Here is a 25,697-nt window from a genome sequence, read left to right as displayed (position 1 = left end):
CTGTAGTATTTGTAGTATATGAGCGGTGTTACTGTAGTATGTGTAGTATATGATCAGTGTTAATGTAGTATGTGTAGTATATGAGCGGTGTTACTGTAGTATGTGTAGTATGTGAGCGGTGTTACTGTAGTATGTGTAGTATATGGGCAGTATTACTGTAGTATGTGTAGTATAGGAGCAGTGTTACTGTAGTATGTGTAGTATATGAGCGGTGTTACTGTAGTATGTGTAGTATGTGAGCGGTGTTACTGTAGTATGTGTAGTATATGGGCAGTATTACTGTAGTATGTGTAGTATGTGAGCGGTGTTACTGTAGTATGTGTAGTATATGAGCGGTGTTACTGTAGTATGTGTAGTATATGAGCGGTGTTACTGTAGTATGTGTAGTATTTGAGCGGTGTTACTGTAGTATTGTAGTATGTGAGCGGTGTTACTGTAGTATGTGTAGTATATGAGCGGTGTTACTGTAGTATGTGTAGTATATGAGCTGTGTTACTGTAGTATGTGTAGTATATGATCAGTGTTACTGTAGTATGTGTAGTATAGGAGCAGTATTACTGTAGTATGTGTAGTATATGGGCAGTATTATTGTAGTATGTGTAGTATATGGGCAGTGATACTAATACTGTAGTATGTGTAGTATATGAGCGGTATTACTGTAGTATGTGTAGTATAGGAGCAGTATTACTGTAGTATGTGTAGTATATGAGTGGTGTTACTGTAGTATGTGTAGTATATGAGCGGTATTACTGTAGTATGTGTAGTATAGGAGTGGTATTACTGTAGTATGTAGTATATGTGCAGTGTGACTGTAGTATGTGTAGTGTATGAGCGGTGTTACTGTAGTATGTGTAGTTTATGAGCGGTGTTAATGTATTATGTGTAGTATATGAGCGGTGTTACTGTAGTATGTGAATTATATAAGCAGTATTACTGTGGTATGTGTAGTATATGAGCAGTGTTACTGTAGTTTGTGTAGTATATGAGCGGTGTTACTGTAGTATGTGTAGTATAGGAGCAGTATTACTGTAGTATGTGTAGTATATGAGCAGTGTTACTGTAGTATAGGAGCAGTGTTACAGTAGTATGTGTAGTATATGTGCAATGTTACTGTAGTATGTGTAATATATGAGCGGTGTTACTGTAGTATGTGTAGTATAGGGGCAGTATTACTGTATTGTTTGTAGTATATAAGCGGTGTTACTGTAGTATGTGTAGTATATGAGCGGTGTTACTGTAGTATGTGTAGTATAGGAGCAGTGTTACTGTAGTATGTGTAGTATATGGGCGGTGTTACTGTAGTATGTGTAGTATACGAGCGGTGTTACTGTAGTACATGTAGTATATGAGCGGTGTTACTGTAGTATGTGTAGTAAATGGGCAGTATTACTGTAGTATGTGTAATATATGAGCGGTGTTACTGTAGTATGTGTAGTATATGTGCAGTGTTACTGTAGTATGTGTAGTATAGGGGCAGTGTTACTGTAGTATTTGTAGTATATGAGCGGTGTTACTGTAGTAGGTGTAGTATATGAGCAGTGTTAATGTAGTATGTGTAGTATATGAGCGGTGATACTGTAGTATGTGTAGTATAGGAGCGGTGTTACTGTAGTATGTGTAAAATATATGGGCGGTGTTACTGTAGTATGTATAGTGTATGAGCGGTGTTACTGTAGTAGGTGTAGTATAAGAGCAGTGTTACTGTAGTATGTTTAGTATATGGGCGGTGTTACTGTAGTATGTGTAGTATAGGAGCAGTATTACTGTAGTATGTGTAGTATATGTGCAGTGTTACTGTAGTATGTGTAGTATATGAGCAGTGTTACTGTAGCATGTGTAGTATATCAGCGGTGTTACTGTAGTATGTGTAGTATAGGAGCAGTATTACTGTAGTATGTGTAATATGTGAGCGGTGTTACTGTAGTATGTGTGGTATATGAGCGGTATTACTGTAGTATGTGTAGTATATGGGCAGTTTTACTGTAGTATGTGTAGTATATGAGCGGTGTTACTGTAGTATGTGTAGTATAGGAGCTGTATTACTGTAGTATGTGTAGTATATGGGCAGTATTACTGTAGTATGTGTAGTACACGAGCGGTGTTACTGTAGTAGGTGTAGTATATGGGCAATATTACTGTAGTATGTGTAGTACATGAGCGGTGTTACTGTAGTATTTGTAGTATATGAGCGGTGTTACTGTAGTATGTGTAGCATATGAGCGGTGTTACTGTAGTATGTGTAGTATATTGGCAGTGTTACTGTATTATATGCAGTATATGGGCGGTGGTACTGTAGTATGTGTAGTATATGAGCGGTGTTACTGTTGTTTGTGTACTATATGGGCGGTGTTACTGTAGTATGTGTAGTATATGAGCGGTCTTACTGTAGTACTGTATGTGTAGTATATGGGCAGTTTTACTGTAGTATGTGTAGTATATGGGCAGTGTTACTGTAGTATGTGTAGTATATGAGCAGTTTTACTATAGTATGTGTAGTATATGGGCAATATTACTGTAGTATGTGTAGTATATGGGCAGTGTTAATGTAGTATGTGTAGTACATGAGCGGTGTTACTGTAGTATGTGTAGTATATGAGCAGTGTCACTGTAGTATGTGTAGTATATGAGGAGTGGTTCTGTAGTATGTGTAGTATATGGGCAGTATTACTGTAGTATGTGTAGTATATGGACGGTGGTACTGTAGTATGTGTAGTATATGAGCGGTGTTACTATTGTATGTGTACTATATGGGCGGTGTTACTGTAGTATGTGTAGTATATGAGCGGTCTTACTGTAGTACTGTATGTGTAGTATATGGGCAGTTTTACTGTAGTATGTGTAGTATATGGACAGTGTTACTGTAGTATGTGTAGTATATGAGCAGTGTTACTGTAGTATGTGTAGTGTATGGGCAGTATTACTGTAGTATGTGTAGTATATTGGCAGTGTTACTGTAGTATGTGTAGTATATGAGCAGTTTTACTGTAGTATGTGTAGTATAGGAGCAGTATTAATGTAGTATGTGTAATATGTGAGCAGTGTTACTGTAGTATGTGTGGTCGGTATTACTGTAGTATGTGTAGTATATGGGCAGTTTTACTGTAGTATGTGTAGTATATGAGCGGTGTTACTGTAGTATGTGTAGTATAGGAGCTGTATTACTGTAGTATGTGTAGTATATGGGCAGTGTTAATGTAGTATGTGTAGTACATGAGCGGTGTTACTGTAGTATGTGTAGTATATGAGCAGTGTCACTGTAGTATGTGTAGTATATGAGGAGTGGTTCTGTAGTATGTGTAGTATATGGGCAGTATTACTGTAGTATGTGTAGTATATGGGCAGTGTTACTGTAGTATGTGTAGTATATGAGCGGTGTTAATGTAGTATGTGTAGTACATGAGCGGTGTTACTGTAGTATGTGTAGTATATGAGCAGTGTCACTGTAGTATGTGTAGTATATGAGGAGTGGTTCTGTAGTATGTGTAGTATATGGGCAGTATTACTGTAGTATGTGTAGTATATGGGCGGTGGTACTGTAGTATGTGTAGTATATGAGCGGTGTTACTATTGTATGTGTACTATATGGGCGGTGTTACTGTAGTATGTGTAGTATATGAGCGGTCTTACTGTAGTACTGTATGTGTAGTATATGGGTAATTTTACTGTAGTATGTGTAGTATATGGACAGTGTTACTGTAGTATGTGTAGTATATGAGCAGTGTTACTGTAGTATGTGTAGTGTATGGGCAGTATTACTGTAGTATGTGTAGTATATGGGCAGTGTTACTGTAGTATGTGTAGTATATGAGCAGTTTTACTGTAGTATGTGTAGTATAGGAGCAGTATTACTGTAGTATGTGTAATATGTGAGCGGTGTTACTGTAGTATGTGTGGTATATGAGCGGTATTACTGTAGTATGTGTAGTATATGGGCAGTTTTACTGTAGTATGTGTAATATATGAGCGGTGTTACTGTAGTATGTGTAGTATAGGAGCTGTATTACTGTAGTATGTGTAGTATATGGGCAGTATTACTGTAGTATGTGTAGTACATGAGCGGTGTTACTGTAGTATGTGTAGTATATGGGCAGTATTACTGTAGTATGTGTAGTACATGAGCGGTGTTACTGTAGTATTTGTAGTAAATGAGCGGTGTTACTGTAGTATGTGTAGTGTATGAGCGGTGTTACTGTAGTATGTGTAGTATATTGGCAGTGTTACTGTATTATATGCAGTATATGGGCGGTGGTACTGTAGTATGTGTAGTATATGAGCGGTGTTACCGTTGTATGTGTACTATATGGGCAGTGTTACTGTAGTATGTGTAGTATATGAGCGGTCTTACTGTAGTACTGTATGTGTAGTATATGGGCAGTTTTACTGTAGTATGTGTAGTATATGGGCAGTTTTACTGTAGTATGTGTAGTATATGGACAGTGTTACTGTAGTATGTGTAGTATATGAGCAGTGTTACTGTAGTATGTGTAGTGTATGGGCAGTATTACTGTAGTATGTGTAGTATATGGGCAGTGTTACTGTAGTATGTGTAGTATATGAGCAGTTTTACTGTAGTATGTGTAGTATATGGGCAATATTACTGTAGTATGTGTAGTATATGGGCAGTGTTAATGTAGTATGTGTAGTACATGAGCGGTGTTACTGTAGTATGTGTAGTATATGAGCAGTGTTACTGTAGTATGTGTAGTATATGAGGAGTGGTTCTATAGTATGTGTAGTATATGGGCAGTATTACTGTAGTATGTGTAGTATATGGGCAGTGTTACTGTAGTATGTGTAGTATATGAGCGGTGTTAATGTAGTATGTGTAGTACATGAGCGGTGTTACTGTAGTATGTGTAGTATATGAGCAGTGTCACTGTAGTATGTGTAGTATATGAGGAGTGGTTCTGTAGTATGTGTAGTATATGGGCAGTATTACTGTAGTGTGTGTAGTATATGGGCAGTATTACTGTAGTATGTGTAGTATATGGGCAATATTATTGTAGTATGTGTAGTATATGTGCAGTGTTAATGTAGTATGTGTAGTACATGAGCGGTGTTACTGTAGTATGTGTAGTATACGAGCAGTGTCACTGTAGTATGTGTAGTATATGAGGAGTGGTTCTGTAGTATGTGTAGTATATGGGCAGTATTACTGTAGTATGTGTAGTATATGGGCAGTGTTAATGTAGTATGTGTAGTACATGAGCGGTGTTACTGTAGTATGTGTAGTATATGAGCAGTGTCACTGTAGTATGTGTAGTATATGAGGAGTGGTTCTGTAGTATGTGTAGTATATGTGCAGTATTACTGTAGTATGTGTAGTATATGGGCAGTGTTACTGTAGTATGTGCAGTGTCAGTGATCACATCTTTGTTTGATGAAAGGGCCAATTCATTTCCATTTCAATTGCGATTCTCTAGGCTACGGAGCTGCTAATGTTAGTAAGTGACTTTGCCGCCCAGGAATGTAAAGAGACGTCCACTGGACTCACTGCAAGCTCAATCACAATTGCGCACACATTAGCGGAGTATTCGCGTTTACGGAGAACATGGAAGGTAAGGGTTTGGTTTATAGATACGGAGACTGGCCACAGCAGTAGCGACTGAGATGCCACAAATTTGCACGTACGATCCCGCAGTAATCAGAAGATACACGCCCCGAAAACAGCCATAGCACGCCTGTGTTTTGCCATCCACTCCCCTTACGCTCCCCGCTAACGCCCCTAAACGGCCACATTTGTTAAAATTGTAACTAGTTCCGGTATACAGAAACAGGGAAGGGGGAAGGGGGTTAGTAGGCGAGAAAGTCAAGAAGGAAAGGGAAGAAATCTATCTCCATTGCAGCACATGCGCAGTCTGATGATAATCACTCCACTGCGTGAACATCGGCCATTGCGTACAAACATTGCATACATGTGAGCGTTATATGCACAGTTTCCTAATCTGAAATGGTACAATGTCCGTAATCTGACTTTTACATGACGCATGTCTTCTATAACATTGTGCTGTCCTTACGTGGGAATGTTACCCAGCGCACACACTGTACTGTACTTACACAACTGTCTGTACTTGTGTGACCGTGCTGCTGCTGTGCGAGTATAAATATACAATGTACAGGCGCCCCCTTGTGACCAGATCAGAGTCCTGCAACCTGCACTTATAATGTCGATATTATCTTAGACCGAAAAGCTATACCTCTAGATACACTATTACCGTGGAGCCGCTATGGCCGCTAGACTGAATACACGTGCTACGCACTTTGTACGCTATTTGCGTACAGAGTCCTGCACGTGGTACGTACTTGGCGTACACACGCCGCGCTGAGTGTACAGAGTACACACAGCGTGCGCGCACACAATTGATAACCTTTAAACCTTGTTAATGATACAATGCAATGATATGATTACACTTTAAACCCTTAGCAGCAAAGTACTGCAACGATGTTATACCTTAAACCTTAAGTAGCGCTGACGGTACAAAGTACCCGCAGTGCGTACACCTTAACAATACTTATACACCTTATACAGATAAATACTTTAAAGCCCTTGCAGGAAAGTGAAGACACAACACTGATTTGTAGTTGCAACCACAGGGTTCTAAGGCCACCGTGGATTTGTTCCAAAAGGTAAACAGTACAAATCATACACTACAGGCTAACAAGATAAATCTAAACAGAATAATGGCTACAGAGAATATACATACGTGAGAATGTACGCAAGCGCAACCCGGCCGGTCCTCCGCTGGTCATACGGATAGCGTTCAGAGTCTTCTGACTGGCCAGGCAACAATGGGCTTTTTATACACAACACGCATACACAATACAATGGTCACTGTAATCGCATTGTCCATTGGACACAGGGATGTGTCCTTACATTACAGAAGAGGTCATAGGTGGATTTGAATAGGTGGGCGATGTCTTTCCCCAACTGCTCTTGGGGGTGGTATCCTCTGGATTCCCGCCGCATACATAATATACAGTAAATACAGTTAATGTTCATATTCTACTTTTGCACATAACTATACGCTGGAACATGCGACCTTTCTCTAACCAACACCGGAATGTTACCCTCAAAATACCCTACAGCTGGATACTAGACATCACCTTCCAACCTTCATCTGACCCTTCCTATCATGCATAGGCGAATCTCTCTGTCCAGGAACTGTCTAAACTATTAATACTCGCTGATGTGGTGTAGGGGAGTTATATCTAAAATGTACACTATTTGGGTTAAATATGTAATGTTCTAATAACCCTCTATGCGTTCACAAACTCTACCGTAAATGCGCATACCATGCTCTAAGGCGCATGACCGTGGAAAGCTACTTTACGCAAATTGCGGATATGTGCACGCACGGCAGACTGAGTGCACGCGCAGCGGGCATGTGCATGGGGTTAGTACAAGGCATATGCATTACAATATTTTTCGACTTTGACAGCACGAAATCTCATGTAGTGGCTGATATAGGGGGTCATTCCGAGTTGATCGCTAGCTGCCGTTGTTCGCTGCGTAGCGATCAGTGAAAAAAAACAGCTAATCTGCGCATGCGTCCGTTGTGGTTTTGCACTGGTTCTAGTGACGATTTCAGTCGCACAGCCGGCCGCAAGGAGATTGACAGAAAGAGGGCGTTTCTGGGTGTCAACTGACCGTTTTCAGGGAGTGCATAGAAAAACGCAGGCGTGGCTGAAAAAACACAGGCATGGCAGGGCGTATGCTGGGTGGGTGTGTGAAGTTGAAATCTGTCCCTCCAACGTTAGAAACAACGCACACGAAGAGTAAGTCCAGGTTTTGCACTAAAAGATTTTGCAGGCGCCCTGCTGCACAGGCGTTCGCACTTCTGCAAAGTGAAAATACACTCCCCGGTGGGCGGCGACAATGCGTTTGCACGGCTACTAAAAACTGCTCGCGAGCGATCAACTCGGAATGACCCCCATAGAGATAATATTGTGGTTTTTATATTAATATTTTACCTTTCATGTACACCCCACCACATGGCTCCTACAGCGCCGTACAATGAATGTACAACTGTTGGCAGAGCGGATCTGGCGTGTATGTGCACTGCGTACGGGATTGAACGCACACAAGTACGGGCGCGGCATTACGTATTTCTGTCATATCCACACTTACGGCTGCAGAGGCGTTACTGGGATGTAACGGGGGCACTGTCACATAGGGACGGGTCAGTGACGGTGTGTCTACGCAATTGCCGGCTATGAAGAGATGTAAACAATAATACCCCTGTTTCCTGGCATACTGTGTGCAGCTGGAATGGGGTAGGTGCAAGTGTGGTGTGTGGGGCTGTGTCCGGGGCTGGAAGAGGAAGGGGGGAAGATTAAGTCATCCCATTCAGGTCCATTTTAGGCAGCAGCCCAGGGCCTCACACTTCTCGGGGCCCTCCAGCAGGGGCAGGTGGTGGTCACACAATCAGAGTGGTCATGTAACTTTTTCTAGCTGCCTCCCTGCCTGCGGAGCGATGACAGCCAATCACTGTATGGAAGCGTGTGAAGAGACGGCGCAGGACCACAGAGGGGGAATGTTCTGCTTTTTCTTTAATTGGCTCCCATGAATGGGTGTATAGGGGCCCCAGTACAGTCACTTTACAATACTTGGGCAACAATACTGCCAACGATATCGGGCAACTAAGGCCCAAAACACTGGGGCGACCAATAATATAATGTGAAAGGATCAGATTATTATTCTGCATGTCGGTAAATGGTTGGATGATGACATTGGCCTGAGCGTCTTTTGACCCCAGCCAGGGCTGGATTTATCACAAGGCAACCTAAGCACCCTCCTAGGGCCTGTCAGGTCCCAGGGGGCCCGTTGCGGGCTGAACAGGGTTGCACCCAAACCACTAAAAGTAGCAGTTTGGATAAGGGTTAGTTTAGGGGTTGGGGTTAGGGTATAACGGATAGGGTATTATATGTGGGATGCAATCAATTTGCCAATGCCGGAATCCCGACAGCTGACAATACCGACATTCCTGCGCTCAGGGGCTATTCCCACTCGTGGGTGTCCACAACACCCATAGAGTGAGAACAGAACCTGTGGCAAGCGCACAGAGCCCGCAAGGGGACTCTTAGTGCTCGCCCCGCTGCCGGCATTCTGGCGGGTGGGATGCCGCTGTTGGGATCTTGACAGCAGGGATCCCGCCTGTAAATAGTATGTATTCCGGGTATGTGTAGCAGTTTGGGTTAGGGTTGGTGTAATGGTTTGGGGTAGGGTATTAGGGTTGGGGTAATGGTTTGGCTAAGGGTATTAGGGTTTGGTGTAATGGTTTGGGTTAGGGTATTAGGGTTGGTGTAATGGTTTGGGTTAGGGTATTAGGGTTTGGTGTAATGGTTTGGGGTAGGGTATTAGGGTTGGTGTAATGGTTTGGGGTAGGGTCTTAGGTTTGGTGTAATGGTTTGGGGTAGGGTATTAGGGTTGGGGTAATGGTTTGGGTAAGGGTATTAGGGTTGGTGTAATGGTTTGGGTTAGGGTATTAGGGTTGGTGTAATGGTTTGGGTTAGGGTATTAGGGTTTGGTGTAATGGTTTGGGTTAGGGTATTAAGGTTGGTGTAATGGCTTGGGTTAGGGTATTAGGGTTTGGTGTAATGGTTTGGGGTAGGGTTTTAGGGTTGGTGTAATGGTTTGGGGTATGGTATTAGGTTTGGTGTAATGGGTTGGGGTAGGGTATTAGAGTTGGTGTAGGGGTTTAAGTAGGGTATTAGGGTTGGTGTAATGGTTTGGGGTAGGGTATTAGGGTTGGTGTAGGGGTTTAAGTAGGGTATTAGGGTTGGTGTGTAATGGTTTGGGTTAGGGTTGGTGTAATGGTTTGAGTTAGGATATTAGGGTTGGTGTAGCGGTTTGAGTTAGGGTGTTAGGGTTGGTGTAGGGGTTTGGAGTAGGATATTAGGGTTGGTGTAGCGGTTTGATTTAGGGTATTAGGGTTGGTGTAGTAGTTTGGGTTAGGATATTAGGGTCGGTGTTGCGGTTTGATTTAGGGTATTATGGTTGGTGTAGTAGTTTGGGTTAGGGTATTAGGGTTGGTGTAGTAGTTTAGGTTAGGGTATTAGGGTTGGTGTAGTAGTTTGGGTTAGGGTATTAGAGATGGTGTAGTAGTTTGGGTTAGGGTATTATGGTTGGTGTAGTAGTTTGGGTTAGGGTATTAGGGTTGGTGTAGTAGTTTGGGTTAGGGTATTATGGTTGCTGTAGTAGTTTGGGGTAGGGTATTAGGGTTGGTGTAGTAGTTTGGGTTAGGGTATTAGGTTTGGTGTAGTAGTTTGGGTTAGGGTTTTAGGGTTGGTGTAGTAGTTTGGGTTAGGGTATTAGGGTTGGTGTAGTAGTTTGGGTTAGGGTATTATGGTTGGTGTAGAAGTTTGGGTTAGGGTATTAGGGATGGTGTAGTAGTTTGGGTTAGGGTATTAGGGTTGGTGTAGTAGTTTGGGTTAGGGTATTAGAGTTGGTGTAGTAGTTTGGGTTAGGGTATTAGGGATGGTGTAGTAGTTTGGGTTAGGGTATTAGGGTTGGTGTAGTAGTTTGGGTTAGGGTATTATGGTTGGTGTAGTAGTTTGGGTTAGGGTATTAGGGATGGTGTAGTAGTTTGGGTTAGGGTATTATGGTTGGTGTAGTAGTTTGGGTTAGGGTATTATGGTTGGTGTAGTAGTTTGGGTTGGGGTATTAGGGATGGTGTAGTAGTTTGGGTTAGGGTTTTAGGGTTGGTGTAGTAGTTTAGGTTGGGGTATTAGGGATGGTGTAGTAGTTTGGGTAAGGGTATTATGGTTGGTGTAGTAGTTTAGGTTGGGGTATTAGGGATGGTGTAGTAGTTTGGGTTAGGGTATTAGGGATGGTGTAGTAGTTTGGGTTAGGGTATTATGGTTGGTGTAGTAGTTTGGGTTAGGGTATTAGGGTTGGTGTAGTAGATTGGGTTAGGGTATTAGGGATGGTGTAGTAGTTTGGGTTAGGGTATTATGGTTGGTGTAGTAGTTTGGGTTGGGGTATTAGGGATGGTGTAGTAGTTTGGGTTAGGGTATTAGGGTTGGTGTAGTAGATTGGGTTAGGGTATTAGGGATGGTGTAGTAGTTTGGGTTAGGGTATTAGGGTTGGTGTAGTAGTTTGGGTTAGGGTATTAGGGATGGTGTAGTAGTTTGGGTTAGGGTATTATGGTTGGTGTAGTAGTTTGGGCTGGGGTATTAGGGATGGTGTAGTAGTTTGGGTTAGGGTATTAGGGTTGGTGTAGTAGATTGGGTTAGGGTATTAGGGATGGTGTAGTAGTTTGGGTTAGGGTATTAGGGTTGGTGTAGTAGTTTGGGTTAGGGTATTAGGGTTGGTGTAGTAGTTTGGGTTAGGGTATTAGGGTTGGTGTAGTAGTTTGGGTTAGGGTATTAGGGATGGTGTAGTAGTTTGGGTTAGGGTATTAGGGTTGGTGTAGTAGTTTGGGTTAGGGTATTAGGGTTGGTGTAGTAGTTTTGGTTAGGGTATTAGGGTTGGTGTAGTAGTTTGGGTTAGGGTATTAGGGTTGGTGTAGTAGTTTGGGTTAGGGTATTAGGGATGGTGTAATAGTTTGGGTTAGGGTAATAGGGTTGGTGTAGTAGTTTGGGTTAGGGTATTAGGGTTGGTGTAGTAGTTTGGGTTAGGGTATTATGGTTGGTGTAGTAGTTTGGGTTAGGGTATTAGGGTTGGTGTAGTAGTTGGGTTAGGGTATTATGGTTGGTGTAGTAGTTTGGGTTAGGGTATTAGGGTTGGTGTAGTAGTTTGGGTTAGGGTATTAGGGTTGGTGTAGTATACAGAGGTTAAAGGTAGCAGGTGCACTATCTCACACTAGCTCAACCTGTAGTAACCAGAGGCACTTAGCATATTCCTGGCCAGGGCTATGAGCTTACCCACCGCATCAAGGTAGCCTCTCATTGGGTAAGTCCCTAACACTAACTATAGTGGTTCAGGGTCAGGGGGCAGGACACCCCAGAGCCACCCAGCCAGACAACCCCAGGGCATCGCAGGAGTGATAAAAATATAGGGTTAAAGAGGTAGGAGCAGCTGTTGCTGCATGTGTGAATAATGTGAGGAGTAAAAGAAAATTATGTGAAGGTGTTACATATATATAAAACAAACTATAAGTGCCATGGAGTGATGAAATAGTGTTAAATTGCGATGCCCCAGGGACACCCAGCCACGGCAGGCACAGGGAGCCCCGCACCCCAGAGAATTCCCCCCCATTATGGACTGCCATATTAAACAAAATGTAGGAGTCTTACCTCAGTGTGCTAATTCCAAATGTAAAGGCTGGAGTGTTGGACTATTTAAAATCAGAGGGGTGGGTGGGGCAGGGTGCTAAATTAGGGTGAAGGTGTCTCCTACCTTCAAAAATGTATGAATACATCAGTTACAGAGGGAAAAGGGCCCTAATTTGCACACCTTAATTTAGGTAGTGAGGTGCTACTCTGCTTGAGACTTAGTAAAGTGTACAGAGGGTTAGGGTATTATGGTTGGTGTAGAAGTTTGGGTTAGCGTATTAAGGATGGTGTAGTAGTTTGGGTTAGGGTATTAGGGTTGGTGTAGTAGTTTGGGTTAGGGTATTAGGGTTGGTGTAATAGTTTGGGTTAGGGTATTAGGGATGGTGTAGTAGTTTTAGTTAGGGTATTATGGTTGGTGTAGTAGTTTGGGTTAGGGTATTAGGGATGGTGTAGTAGTTTGGGTTAGGGTATTAGGGTTGGTGTAGTGGTTTGGGTAAGGGTATTAGGGTTGGTGCAGTAGTTTGGGTTGGGGTATTAGGGATGGTGTAGTAGTTTGGGTTAGGGTATGAGGGTTGGTGTAGTAGTTTGGGTTGGGGTATTAGGGTTGGTGTAGTAGTTTGGGTTAGGGTATTAGGGATGGTGTAGTAGTTTGGGTTAGGGTATTAGGGATGGTGTAGTAGTTTGGGTTAGGGTATTAGGGTTGGTGTAGTAGTTTGGGTTATGGTATTAGGGTTGGTGTAGTAGTTTGGGTTAGGGTATTAGGGATGGTGTAGTAGTTTGGGTTATGGTATTAGGGTTGGAGTAGTAGTTTGGGTTAGGGTATTAGGGATGTTGTGGTAGTTTGGGTTAGGGTATTAGGGTTGGTGTAGTAATTTGGGTTAGGGTATTAGGGATGGTGTGGTAGTTTGGGTTAGGGTATTAGGGATGGTGTAGTAGTTTGGGTTAGGGTATGAGGGTTGGTGTAGTAGTTTGGGTTGGGATAATAGGGTTGGTGTAGTAGTTTGGGTTATGGTATTAGGGTTGGAGTAGTAGTTTGGGTTAGGGTATTAGGGTTGGTGTAGTAGTTTGGGTTATGGTATTAGGGTTGGTGTAGTAGTTTGGGTTAGGGTATTAGGGATGGTGTAGTAGTTTGGGTTAGGGTATTAGGGTTGGTGTAGTAGTTTGGGTTATGGTATTAGGGTTGGAGTAGTAGTTTGGGTTAGGGTATTAGGGATGGTGTAGTAGTTTGGGTTATGGTATTAGGGTTGGAGTAGTAGTTTGGGTTAGGGTATTAGGGTTGGTGTAGTAGTTTGGGTTAGGGTATTATGGTTGGTGTAGTAGTTTGGGTTATGGTATTAGGGATGGAGTAGTAGTTTGTGTTATGGTATTATGGTTGGTGTAGTAGTTTGGGTTATGGTATTAGGGTTGGTGTAGTAGTTTGGGTTAGGGTATTAGGGATGGTGTAGTAGTTTGGGTTAGGGTATTAGGGTTGGTGTAGTAGTTTGGGTTAGGGTATTAGGGATGGTGTAGTAGTTTGGGTTAGGGTATGAGGGTTGGTGTAGTAGTTTGGGTTAGGGTATTATGGTTGGTGTAGTAGTTTGGGTTAGGGTATTAGGGTTGGTGTAGTAGTTTGGGTTAGGGTATTAGGGATGGTGTAATAGTTTGGGTTAGGGTAATAGGGTTGGTGTAGTAGTTTGGGTTAGGGTATTAGGGTTGGTGTAGTAGTTTGGGTTAGGGTATTATGGTTGGTGTAGTAGTTTGGGTTAGGGTATTAGGGTTGGTGTAGTAGTTGGGTTAGGGTATTATGGTTGGTGTAGTAGTTTGGGTTAGGGTATTAGGGTTGGTGTAGTAGTTTGGGTTAGGGTATTAGGGTTGGTGTAGTATACAGAAGTTAAAGGTAGCAGGTGCACTATCTCACACTAGCTCAACCTGTAGTAACCAGAGGCACTTAGCATATTCCTGGCCAGGGCTATGAGCTTACCCACCGCATCAAGGTAGCCTCTCATTGGGTAAGTCCCTAACACTAACTATAGTGGTTCAGGGTCGGGGGGCAGGACACCCCAGAGCCACCCAGCCAGACAACCCCAGGGCATCGCAGGAGTGATAAAAATATAGGGTTAAAGAGGTAGGAGCAGCTGTTGCTGCATGTGTGAGTAATGTGAGGAGTAAAAGAAAATTATGTGAAGGTGTTACAAATATATAAGACAAACTATAAGTGCCATGGAGTGATGAAATAGTGTTAAATTGCGATGCCCCAGGGACACCCAGCCACGGCAGGCACAGGGAGCCCCGCACCCCAGAGAATTCCCCCCCATTATGGACTGCCATATTAAACAAAATGTAGGAGTCTTACCTCAGTGTGCTCATTCCAAATGTAAAGGCTGGAGTGTTGGACTATTTAAAATCAGAGGGGTGGGTGGGGCAGGGTGCTAAATTAGGGTGAAGGTGTCTCCTACCTTCAAAAATGTATGAATACATCAGTTACAGAGGGAAAAGGGCCCTAATTTGCACACCTTAATTTAGGTAGTGAGGTGCTACTCTGCTTGAGACTTAGTAAAGTGTACAGAGGGTTAGGGTATTATGGTTGGTGTAGAAGTTTGGGTTAGCGTATTAGGGTTGGTGTAGTAGTTTGGGTTAGGGTATTAGGGATGGTGTAGTAGTTTGGGTTAGGGTATTAGGGTTGGTGTAGTGGTTTGGGTTAGGGTATTAGGGTTGGTGCAGTAGTTTGGGTTGGGGTATTAGGGATGGTGTAGTAGTTTGGGTTAGGGTATTAGGGATGGTGTGGTAGTTTGGGTTAGGGTATTAGGGTTGGTGTAGTAATTTGGGTTAGGGTATTAGGGATGGTGTGGTAGTTTGGGTTAGGGTATTAGGGATGGTGTAGTAGTTTGGGTTAGGGTATGAGGGTTGGTGTAGTAGTTTGGGTTGGGATATTAGGGTTGGTGTAGTAGTTTGGGTTATGGTATTAGGGTTGGAGTAGTAGTTTGGGTTAGGGTATTAGGGTTGGTGTAGTAGTTTGGGTTATGGTATTAGGGTTGGTGTAGTAGTTTGGGTTAGGGTATTAGGGATGGTGTAGTAGTTTGGGTTAGGGTATTAGGGTTGGTGTAGTAGTTTGGGTTATGGTATTAGGGTTGCAGTAGTAGTTTGGGTTAGGGTATTAGGGATGGTGTAGTAGTTTGGGTTATGGTATTAGGGTTGGAGTAGTAGTTTGGGTTAGGGTATTAGGGTTGGTGTAGTAGTTTGGGTTATGGTATTAGGGTTGGTGTAGTAGTTTGGGTTAGGGTATTAGGGATGGTGTAGTAGTTTGGGTTAGGGTATTAGGGTTGGTGTAGTAGTTTGGGTTATGGTATTAGGGTTGCAGTAGTAGTTTGGGTTAGGGTATTAGGGATGGTGTAGTAGTTTGGGTTATGGTATTAGGGTTGGAGTAGTAGTTTGGGTTAGGGTATTAGGGTTGGTGTAGTAGTTTGGGTTATGGTATTATGGTTGGTGTAGTAGTTTGGGTTATGGTATTAGGGTTGGAGTAGTAGTTTGGGTTATGGTATTATGGTTGGTGTAGTAGTTTGGGTTATGGTATTAGGGTTGGTGTAGTAGTTTGGGTTAGGGTATTAGGGATGATGTGGTAGTATGGGTTAGGGTATTAGGGTTGGTGTAGTAGTTTGGGTTAGGGTATTAGGGATGGTGTAGTAGTTTGGGTTAGGGTATGAGGGTTGGTGTAGTAGTTTGGGTTAGGGTATTATGGTTGGTGTAGTAGTTTGGGTTAGGGTATTAGGGATGGTGTAGTAGTTTGGGTTATGGTATTAGGGTTGGAGTAGTAGTTTGGGTTAGGGTATTAGGGTTGGTGTAGTAGTTTGGGTTAGGGTATTAGGGATGGTGTAGTAGTTTGGGTTAGGGTATGAGGGTTGGTGTAGTAGTTTGGGTTGGGGTATTAGGGTTGGTGTAGTAGTTTGGGTTTGGGTATTAGGGATGGTGTAGTAGTTTGGGTTAGGGTATTAGGGATGGTGTAGTAGTTTGGGTTAGGGTATTAGGGATGGTGTAGTAGTTTGGGTTAGGGTATTAGGGTTGGTGTAGTAGTTTGGGTTATGGTATTAGGGTTGGAGTAGTAGTTTGGGTTAGGGTATTAGGGATGGTGTAGTAGTTTGGGTTAGGGTATGAGGGTTGATGTAGTAGTTTGGGTTGGGGTATTAGGGTTGGTGTGGTAGTTTGGCTACCCCTGGGTTAGGTATTAAAGGGCCAAACACACTTGACGATTATTACGACCGGTCGCCCATGCAGAATGCTCAATGTGACACCGCTCATCACGGCATGTGTGTACGGAGCCGCAATGAGCGATGTTCACAATGTGACATTGCTTACCTCCCCAGCAGTGGTTCCCTCCCCGGCAGCGGCTCCATTTTAGCTGAGCCGCTTACCACTCAGCGTCTCCGTCATAATTTCTTCCACTGCCCCACCAATGAAGTTTTCTTCACCCACTGCCCCACCAATTATATTTCCACTGTGCCACCAACTTAATAAAAAATGTATTATAATGGGTTCAATAATATATATATTATTATAATGAATTTTTTATTAAGTTGGTGGCACAGAGTGAAGGGGGAGCAGGCTGATAGACACAGAGTGAAGGGGTAGCAGGCTGAAAGGTACAGAGTGAAGGGGGAGGCTGAGAGGCACAAAGTGAAGGGGAGCAGGCTGAGAGACACAGAGTGAATAGGAGAAGGCTGAGAGGCACAGAGTGATGGGGGAGCAGGCTGAGAGACACAGAGTGAAGGAGGAGCAGGCTGAGAGGCACAGAGTGAAGGGGGAGGCTGAGAGACACAGAGTGAAGGTGGAGAAGGCTGAGAGACACAGAGTGAAGAGGGAGCAGGCTGGGAGACACAGAGTGAATGGGAGAAGGCTGAGAGACACAGAGTGAAGGGGGAGGCTGAGAGGCACAAAGTGAAGGGGAGCAGGCTGAGAGACACAGAGTGAAGGAGGAGCAGGCTGAGAGGCACAGAGTGAAGGGGGAGGCTGAGAGACACAGAGTGAATGGGAGAAGGCTGAGAGACACAGAGTGAAGGGGAGCAGGCTGAGAGACACAGAGTGAATGGGAGAAGGCTGAGCGACACAGAGTGAAGGGGGAGCATGCTGAGAGACACAGAGTGAAGGGGGGCAGGCCGAGAGACACAGAGTGAAGGGGGAGCAGGCCGAGAGGCACAGAGTGAAGGGGAGCAGGCCGAGAGGCACAGAGTGAAGGGGGGCAGGCTGAGTGGCACAGAGTGAAGGGGGAGCAGGCTGAGAGGCACAGAGTGAAGGGGGAGCAGGCTGAGAGGCACAGAGTGAAGGGGAGGCTGAGAGACACAGAGTGAAGGGGGAGGGAAGGCTGAGAGACACAGAGTGAAGGGGGCAGGCTGAGAGGCACAGAGTGAAGGGGGAGGGCAGGCTGAGAGACACAGAGTGAAGGGGGAGAAGGCTGAGAGACACAGAGAGAAAAGGGAGGCTGAGAGACACAGAGTGAAGGGGGAGGGCAGGCTGAGAGACACTGAGTGAAGGGGGAGCAGGCTGACACAGAGTGAAGGGGGAGGGCAGGCTGAGAGACACAGAGCGAAGGGGGAGAAGGCTGAGAGACACAGAGAGAAAAGGGAGGCTGAGAGACACAGAGTGAAGGGGGAGCAGGCTGAAAGACACAGAGTGAAGGGGAGCAGGCTGAGAGGCACAGAGTGAAGGGGGAGCAGGCTGAGAGACACAGAGTGAAGGGGGAGCATGCTGAGAGACACAGAGTGAAGGGGAGCAGGCTGAGAGACACAGAGTGAAGGGGAGCATGCTGAGAGACACAGAGTGAAGGGGGAGGCTGATAGACACAGAGTGAAGGGGGAGGCTGAGAGACACAGAGTGAAGGTGAGCAGGCTGAGAGACACAGAGTGAAGGGGGAGGCTGAGAGGTACATAGTGAAGGGGGGAGCAGGCTGGGAGGCACAGAGTGAAGGGGGAGCAGGATGAGAGACACAGAGTGAAAGGGAGCAGGCTCAGAGACACAGAGTGAAGGGGGAGGCTGAGAGGCACAGAGTGAAGGGGAGCAGGCTGAGAGGGACAGAGTGAAGGGGGGCAAGCTGAGAGGCACAGAGAGAAGGGGGAGCAGGCTGAGAGACACAGAGAAAAGGGAGGCTGAGAGACACAGAGTGAAGGGGGAGCATGCTGAGAGACACAGAGTGAAGGGGTAGTAGGCTGAGAGGCACGGAGTGAAGGGGGAGCAGGCTGAGAGACACAGAGTGATGGGGGAGCAGGCTGAGAGGCACAGAGTGAAGCGGGAGGCTGAGAGGCACAGAGTGATGGGGGAGCAGACTGAGAGACACAGAGTGAAGGGGGAGCAGGCTAAGAGACAGAGTGATGGGGGAGCAGACTGAGAGACACAGAGTGAAGGAGGAGCAGGCTGAGAGGCACAGAGTGAAGGGGGAGGCTGAGAGGCACAGAGTGAAGGGGAGCAGGCTGAGAGACACAGGGGTAAATTTACTAAGATTCGTATTGTTACCGATTTGGAGAGCAAATCATCACGAATGACATCGAAAGTGTAAAACTGCAACTTTTTGAATTGATTACGACTAATTTACTAAGCTGTCGTAATTGTATTTTTAGTGTTATCCGATGTCGATGTCATTCGTGTTTTTTTGATGTGTAATGCGGACGATTTTGTTGTTTTGCGGCCGTGTTCTTAGTGTTTTTTTACGACTGCGTCACATGTCTGTTACGGCAGTGTTTTTTCGTTTCCGGCCGCGTTTTTTTACTAAGTTTCGTTTTTGTCACTCATCCGTGATTGGTTGTATTCGTGATGGAGGAGTGTCTGTGCACATTACTATAAAAACGCCCCAAACCATCCGCACCTCGTGGGTTTATCTAGTGGAGAGGAGAGAGGAAGGTGTATTAGGAGTTGGTGAGTTTGGTGGAGTTTTTGGTGGATTTGGAGCGGAGTTTTGCGATTGTTGAGTGCTGTACTGTGTGTGTAAGTAGTCTTGTCATACTTGTGTAGTTTTTTCGAAGTTTGTCTACTTTTTTGTCAGTTTTTTGTTTCAAGTCTATTGTCATTGTTTGTGAGTGAGTGTGTGTGTGTTGTGTGTGTGGTGTGTAGTGGTAGTGGAGGAGTGTGTTTTCTGTTTTTCTCTAACGTCCTAAGTGGATGCTGGGGACTCCGTAAGGACCATGGGGAATAGCGGCTCCGCAGGAGACTGGGGAAAGCTTTAGGACTATCTGGTGTGCACTGGCTCCTCCCCCTATGACCCTCCTCCAAGCCTCAGTTAGATCTTTGTGCCCGAACGAGAAGGGTGCACACTAGGGGCTCTCCTGAGCTTCTTAGTGAAAGTTTTAGTTTAGGTTTTTTATTTTCAGTGAGACCTGCTGGCAACAGGCTCACTGCATCGAGGGACTAAGGGGAGAAGAAGCGAACTCACCTGCGTGCAGAGTGGATTGGGCTTCTTAGGCTACTGGACATTAGCTCCAGAGGGACGATCACAGGCCCAGCCTGGATGGGTCCCAGAGCCGGCCCCCTTACAGAGCCAGAAGGCAGAAGAGGTCCGGAAAATCGGCGGCAGAAGACGTCCTGTCTTCAACAAGGTAGCGCACAGCACTGCAGCTGTGCGCCATTGCTCTCAGCACACTTCACACTCCGGTCACTGAGGGTGCAGGGCGCTGGGGGGGGGCGCCCTGAGACGCAATAAAAAACACCTTGGATGGCAAAAAAATGCATCACATATAGCTCCTGGGCTATATGGATGCATTTAACCCCTGCCAGAATACATAGAAAAACGGGAGATAAGGCCGCCGATAAGGGGGCGGAGCCTATCTCCTCAGCACACTGGCGCCATTTTCCCTCACAGCTCCGTTGGAGGGAAGCTCCCTGTCTCTCCCCTGCAGTCACTACACTACAGAAAGGGTTAAAAAAGAGAGGGGGGGCATTAATTACGCGCAGTATTAAAGATACAGCAGCTATAAGGGGAAAAACACTTATATAAGGTTATCCCTGTATATATATAGCGCTCTGGTGTGTGCTGGCAAACTCTCCCTCTGTCTCCCCAAAGGGCTAGTGGGGTCCTGTCCTCTATCAGAGCATTCCCTGTGTGTGTGCTGTATGTCGGTACGTTTGTGTCAACATGTATGAGGAGAAAAATGATGTGGAGACGGAGCAGATTGCCTGTAATAGTGATGTCACCCCCTAGGGGGTCGACACCTGAGTGGATGAACTGTTGGAAGGAATTACGTGACAGTGTCAGCTCTGTATAAAAGACAGTGGTTGACATGAGACAGCCGGCTACTCAGCTTGGGCCTGTCCAGACGTCTCATAGGCCGTCAGGGGCTCTAAAGCGCCCGTTACCTCAGATGGCAGATATAGACGCCGACACGGATACTGACTCCAGTGTCGACGGTGAAGAGACAAATGTGACTTCCAGTAGGGCCACACGTTACATGATTGAGGCAATGAAAAAATGTTTTACACATTTCTGATAATACGAGTACCACCAAAAAGGGGTATTATGTTCGGTGAGGAAAAACTACCTGTAGTTTTCCTGAATCTGAGAAATTAAATGAGGTCTGTGATGATGCGTGGTTTTCCCCCGATAACAACTGATAATTTCTAAAATGTTATTGGCATTATATCCTTTCCCGCCAGAGGTTAGGGTGCGTTGGGAAACACCCCCTAGGGTGGATAAAGCGCTCACACGCTTGTAAGGGCTCTACCCTCTCCTGAGATGGCCGCCCTTAAGGATCCTGCTGATAGAAAGCAGAAGGGTATCCTAAAATGTATTTACACACATACTGGTGTTATACTGCGACCAGCAATCGCCTCAGCCTGGATGTGCAGTGCTGGGTTGGCGTGGTCGGATTCCCTGACTAAAAATATTGATACCCTAGATAGGGACAGTATATTTTTGCCTATAGAGCATTTAAAAGATGCATTTCTATATATGCGTGATGCACAGCGGAATATTTGCCGACTGGCATCAAGTCTAAGTGCGTTGTCCATTTCTACCAGTAGAGGGTTATGGACACGACAGTGGTCAGGTGATGCGTATTCCAAACGGCATTTGGAAGTATTGCCTTATTAAAGGGAGGAGTTATTTGGGGTCGGTCTTTCAGATCTGGTGGCCACGGCAACAGCTGGGAAATCCACGTTTGTACCCCAGGTCGCCTCTCAACATGAGAAGACGCCGTATTATCAGGCGCAGTCTTTTCGTGGACAAGCGGGCAAAAGGTTCCTCATTTCTGCCCCGTGACAGAGGAAGAGGAAAAAAGGCTGCAGAAATCAGCCAGTTCCCAGGAACAGAAACCCTTTCCCGCCTCTGCCAAGCCCTCAGTATGACGCTGGGGCTTTACAAGCAGAATCAGGCACGGTGGGGGGCCCGTCTCAATGAATTTCAGTGCGCAGTGGGCTCACTCGCAAGTAGACCCCTGGATCCTTCAGGTGATATCTCAGGGGTACAAATTAGAATTCGAGACGTCTCCCCCTCGCCGTTTCCTAAAGTCGGCTTTACCGATGTCTCCTTCTGACAGGGAGGCAGTTTTGGAAGCCATTCACAAGCTGTATTCCCAGCAGGTGATAATCAAGGTACCCCTCCTGCAACAGGGAACGGGGTATTATTCCACACTGTTGTGGTACCGAAGCCGGACGGCTCGGTGAGACCGATTCTAAATCTAAAATCTTTGAACACTTACATACAGAGGTTCAAATTCAAGATTGAGTCACTCAGAGCAGTGATTGCGAACCTGGAAGAAGGGGACTACATGATGTCTCGGGACATCAAGGATGCTTACCTTCATGTCAAAATTTACCCTTCTCATCAAGGGTACCTCAGGTTTATGGTACAGAACTGTCACTATCAGTCAGACGCTGCCGTATGGATGGTCCACGGCACCCCGGGTCTTTACCAAGGTAATGGCCGAAATGATGATATTCCTTCGAAGGAAGGGAATTTTAGTTATCCCTTACTTGGACGATTCCCTGATAAGGGTAAGATCCAGGGAACAGTTGGAGGTCGGTGTAGCACTATCTCAGGTAGTGTTGCGGGAGCACGATTGGATTCTCAATATTCCAAAATCGCAGCTGGTTCCGACGACTTGTCTTCTGTTCCTAGGGATGATCCTGGACACAGTCCAGAAAAAGGTGTTTCTCCCGGAGGAGAAAGCCAGGGAGTTATCCGAGCTAGTCAGGAACCTCCTAAAACCGAGCCAAGTCTCAGTGCATCAATGCACAAGGGTTCTGGGTAAAATGGTGGCTTCCTACGAAGCAATCCCATTCGGCAGATTCCACGCAAGAACTTTCCAGTGGGACCTGCTGGACAAATGGTCCGGGTCGCATCTTCAGATGCATCAGCGGATAACCCTGTCACCAAGGACAAGGGTGTCCCTCCTGTGGTGGTTGCAGAGTGCTCATCTTCTAGAGGGCCGCAGATTCGGCATTCAGGACTGGGTCCTGGTGACCACGGATGCCAGCCTGCGAGGCTGGGGAGCAGTCACACAGGGAAGGAATATCCAGGGCTTATGGTCAAGCCTGGAGACATCACTTCACATAAATATCCTGAAGCTAAGGGCCATTTACAATGCTCTAAGCTTAGCAAGACCTCTGCTTCAAGGTCAGCCGGTGTTGATCCAGTCGGACAACATCACGGCAGTCACCCACGTAAACAGACAGGGTGGCACAAGAAGCAGGAGGGCAATGGCAGAAGCTGCAAGGATTCTTCGCTGGGCGGAAAATCATGTGATAGCACTGTCAGCAGTATTCATTCCGGGAGTGGACAACTGGGAAGCAGACTTCCTCAGCACGACCTCCACCCGGGAGAGTGGGGACTTCACCCAGAAGTCTTCCACATGATTATAAACCGTTGGGAAAAACTCGACAGGTATTGCGCCAGGTCAAGGGACCCTCAGGCAATAGCTGTAGACGCTCTGATAACACCGTGGGTGTACCAGTCAGTGTATGTGTTCCCTCCTCTGCCTCTCATACCCAAGGTACTGAGATTGATAAGATGGAGAGGAGTAAGCACTATATTCGTGGCTCCGGATTGGCCAAGAAGGACTTGGTAACCGGAACTTCAAGAGATGCTCACGGAGGATCTGTGGCCTCTACCTCTAAGAAGGGACCTGCTCCAACAAGGACCCTGTCTGTTCCAAGACTTACCGCGGCTGCGTTTGACGGCATGGCGGTTGAACGCCGGATCCTGAAGGAAAAAAGGCATTCCGGATGAAGTCATCCCTATCCTGATCAAAGCCAGGAAGGATGTAACCGCAAAACATTATCACCGCATTTGGCGAAAATATGTTGCGTGGTGCGAGGCCAGTAAGGCCCGACGGAGGAAATTCAACTGGGTCGATTCCTACATTTCCTGCAAACAGGAGTGTCTATGGGCCTGAAATTGGGGTCCATTAAGGTTCAAATTTCGGCCCTGTCAATTTTCTTCCAAAAAGAACTAGCTTCAGTCCCTGAAGTTCAGACGTTTGTAAAAGGGGTACTGCATATACAGCCTCCTTTTGTGCCTCCAGTGGCACTTTGGGATCTCAATGTAGTTTTTGGGTTCCAAAAGTCACATTGGTTTGAACCACTTAAATCTGTGGAGTTAAAATATCTCACATGGAAAGTGGTCATGCTGTTGGCCCTGGCCTGGGCCAGGCGCGTGTCAGAATTGGCGGCTTTATCCTGTAAAAGCCCTTATCTGATTTTCCATTCGGACAGGGCGGAATTGAGGACTCGTCCTCAGTTTCTCCCTAAGGTGTTTTCAGCGTTTCACCTGAACCAACCTATTGTGGTGCCTGCAGCTACTAGGGACTTGGAGGACTCCAAGTTGCTAGACGTTGTCAGGGCCCTGAAAATATATGTTTCCAGGACGGCTGGAGTCAGGAAAACTGACTCGCTGTTTATCCTGTATGCACCCAACAAGCTGGGTGCTCCTGCTTCTAAGCAGACTATTGCTCGTTGGATTTGTAGTACAATTCAGCTTGCACATTCTGTGGCAGGCCTGCCACAGCCAAAAATCTGTAAATGCCCACTCCACAAGGAAGGTGGGCTCATCTTGGGCGGCTGCCCGAGGGGTCTCGGCTTTACAACTTTGCCGAGCAGCTACTTGGTCAGGAGCAAATACGTTTGTAAAATTCTACAAAATTGATACCCTGGCTGAGGAGGACCTGGAGTTCTCTCATTGGTGCTGCAGAGTCATCCGCACTCTCCCGCCCGTTTGGGAGCTTTGGTATAATCCCCATGGTCCTTACGGAGTCCCCAGCATCCACTTAGGACGTTAGAGAAAATAAGAATTTACTTACCGATAATTATATTTCTCGTAGTCCGTAGTGGATGCTGGGCGCCCATCCCAAGTGCGGATTGTCTGCAATACTGGTACATAGTTATTGTTACCAAAAAAAAAAAAAAATCGGGTTATTGCTGTAGTGAGCCATCTTTTCTAGAGGCTCCTCTGTTATCATGCTGTCAACTGGGTTCAGATCACAAGTTGTACGGTGTGATTGGTGTGGCTGGTATGAGTCTTACCCGGGATTCAAGATCCTTCCTTATTGTGTACGCTCGTCCGGGCACAGTATCCTAACTGAGGCTTGGAGGAGGGTCATAGGGGGAGGAGCCAGTGCACACCAGATAGTCCTAAAGCTTTCTTTAGATGTGCCCAGTCTCCTGCGGAGCCACTATTCCCCATGGTCCTTACGGAGTCCCCAGCATCCACTACGGACTATGAGAAATAGAATTATCGGTAAGTAAATTCTTATTTTTTTTTTCTCAGTGTTTTGTGTAGTTTGTGGGGATTATGTCTCAGTCAGAGGTCAGTGTGGTGGAGGAGGTGAGTGAGAGGGAGGAGGTGAGTGAGGTGGAGGAGGTTAGTGAGAGGGAGGAGGTTAGTGAGGTGGAGGAGGTTAGTGAGAGGGAGGAGGTTAGTGAGGAGGAGGAGGAGGGGGTGCCTGTTGCAGCGTTCTCCAGTGATAGTGATGGTGCTGTGGCTCCGCAGCCACGCACCACTACCAAGACTGGGCGCAATGTGAAGTTCAGCTATGCTGAAAACATGGCTTTGGTGCGGGAGCTGATGAGGCATCATCGCCAATTGTTTGGGCAGGATGCTGACAAGGTGTCCTCACGTAGGAAGTCGGTCCTGTGGGGAAAAGTTATTGCTGCAGTCAATAGTGAGGGTGTGGTGAGGCGGACTGAGGACACGTGTAGAAAAAGGTTTTATGATATCAAGCGCCGTGTCAAGGCCAAGATGGCCAAGGAGGCCAAATCAGCCCGCCAAACCGGGTGTGGACACCCTTTCCGTGCCACTTTTCGAGATTGGGAGGAGCCTGTGCGGTCACTTATTCCTGCAGAAGTGGTGTCAGCGACTCATGTCCGGGATTCGGACCGTCCAAGGCAGGATGGTGAGTTGTCTTTTTAATTTTTTTGGCTCTTGTTATTTTTAAAATGATAATGCTGCTAATTGTTATGGTGTTTGTAAATATGCAAACATTGTGTTGGTAATGTCGTGCAGGCCTGTGCAACCTGTAGCTGTAAATGTGTTT

The sequence above is a fragment of the Pseudophryne corroboree genome, chromosome 10 (genome assembly GCF_028390025.1).
Source record: "Pseudophryne corroboree isolate aPseCor3 chromosome 10, aPseCor3.hap2, whole genome shotgun sequence".
Lineage (NCBI taxonomy): Eukaryota > Metazoa > Chordata > Amphibia > Anura > Myobatrachidae > Pseudophryne > Pseudophryne corroboree.
Note: the sequence above shows the minus strand (reverse complement) of the source record.